The following is a 2,533-nucleotide window of genomic DNA, read 5'->3' as shown; positions in this document are numbered from 1 at the left end:
TTGATATACCCAAACATCTCCGGTATCTCAGCTCGAATGGCCGTAACCACCTCCTCGTTAATCAACCTATGAATCTCCTCATCACTAGTACCACTGGTACCACTGTCTCCTTGGTTGTGGCTCATACCCACGATGATGCCTCTGAAATATGACATAAAATAATCAGAGACTCGACCGGGAATACTCACACTCGATCAACCATTCCTACTTGTTCCTTAGCACCCTAAGGATTCTTACTTGGAATGTAACGATGAGATTTTCAAAGCAAATATTTAATTTTTCAACAACCAAATTTATATAAAAATATTCTCAAAAGTATTCAACAATAGTTATCAAATCATAACATATCCCAAGATCACAAAATCAAATCCCTTCTCTGTGTGTACGGGTCACGCCGGTGCCTTTCCACGGTCCTCGCTAGTACTTGAACACATAACAAAACAACTGTAAGCATAAATGCTTAGTGAGTCCCCCTAAATACCACATACAACGCATACGCCACTCGAGGCTACTGTACGACCCTCCGGCCAATGTGTCTCAGCGGGACCCTCCAGTCCCGTAGCTCGTTGGACCCTCTGGTCTGGTCATAGCTCGTTGGGCCCTCCGGCCCGATCTGTCTCGTTGGACCCTCCGGTCCGGTCTATAAAATTATATAGCATACATACATCACATAGCACATAATCTCATACATGGCACACAATCTCATACATAGCACATAAGACCTTCCGGTCAACTCATAATACCACTCTATGTAATGTATAGTGAGAAGACTGACCTCGTGAAACTCGGTAACTCAGAAATCTTAGACTCCATGAAATAGGATCTAGCCTCCGCCTAATCATACGAAAATAACACTCGGCATCAACACATTTCCCAAGGCTGGACCATTCCCTCTCTTAGCACTCTCAGGAGGGTAAAAGACCATTTTACCCCTCTTAACGCTCAAATACTCTAAAATTAACCGAACCCTAAGAGTCAACAAAAGTAAATGGTCAACCCTTTGACCAAACTCGCCGAGTGCAAAAATGTGACTCGGCAAGTTCAGTCATGAACTCACGACCTCAAAACCCCAAATGACTCACTGAGTCGCTTCCCCAACTCAACAAGTTACCATCTATGTGATTTATGGGGAAAACCCATCCTACTTGCCAAGTCTATTCTTGGACTCGGCGAGTTCAAGCCATGCTCAAACTCAAATGATCTTCTGAGGTCAGATCTGCTCCTCTAATCCATAGATCTAACCTCCCCAAGCTTAATAAACACGTAAAGGTTCGAACTTGATAAACATGCAACGTCCAAAAGACACTACTTGATGATTTAGTCCCAAAAACAACACTCTAAGTTTCTTTCTTCCATAACCCAACGTAAAGCAAGATGGATAACCTTCTCTGGACAACTATGGGTCCAGATTTGAAGTCTAAACATGATAAGGGACTTTATTCTCAACAAATCAACCCAATAAAGGGCATAGGAAACCCTAGATCCATGGATGCTTTAACAAAACAGAAAGAGGGTCGATATGCTACCTCAAAGATGATGCCCTCTGCTTGAAATCCACGAATATGCAACCTCCTTGGCCTCCTCCAAGCTAGAATCAACTTCTTCTTGCAAAACAAACCCACAAAGTTCCAATAATGGCTTCTTCTCTCTCATAAACGCTCAAGCACAAAAAGGGTTTCTCTCAAGGGTCTGGTAGCCGCAATTGGTGGCTATAAGCCCCTTTAAATAGGTCTCAAACCCCAGGGATTAGGGTTTCATTAAACAGCATGGACTCATCAAGTCCACGAATAGACTCGCCGAGTCCGCCATTAAATCAGTCTGACCATCCGCGCTTCCACTCGGCGAGTCTGAGCGCCTACTCGCCGAGTCTCTCTCCAAAAATCAATATTAAAGCATAAAATGAGATACCTGGGAGTCCGGATGTTACATGGAATGCTTACCAATCCTGTGATTTTAGTAGTAAGGGCCTAATACTACCTACCACACCGTATCTGTATCCACACAAAGTCCTCCTCCTAGGATCCCAACACACAAGTACTCTATACCACCCTGAATACAACCTACTCACTAGTAGACTTATCACAAGCTACTCTCTGCTACATACATGCACTCAAAGCAACTCACAGCAGCAGAAACTCCTAGGCTAAGGCATCACATATCAGGTCACTCTAGTCATCAGATATGGATTTACCTAGCCTACTCAAGCATGCATAAGACATCTCATAACAACGTAACACATAACATAAGGGTATTTTGGGAAATCACCATTCGGGCGCTGGCTGATTATACACACTACTCTTTTCCTCTCTTTTTGGAAATCCTTTTCTCTTTTTAGAAGAATTGTTTCTTTTTGAAAACTTTTCTCAAATCCTCAGTTTGAGTCCAGATATGCCCAAAGGTGTATCCGAATCCCTCAAACCAAGGCTATGATACCAACTTGTAACGACAAGAAACTTCAAACCAAGTTTTTCATTTTTAATAATCATAAAACATATGTCTCAACATTAAATCTCCAAAAACCAATCAACAAGTT

This window comes from Lactuca sativa, chromosome 9 (assembly GCF_002870075.4).
Source record: "Lactuca sativa cultivar Salinas chromosome 9, Lsat_Salinas_v11, whole genome shotgun sequence".
Classification (NCBI taxonomy): domain Eukaryota; kingdom Viridiplantae; phylum Streptophyta; class Magnoliopsida; order Asterales; family Asteraceae; genus Lactuca; species Lactuca sativa.
This window is presented reverse-complemented; position numbering follows the sequence as displayed.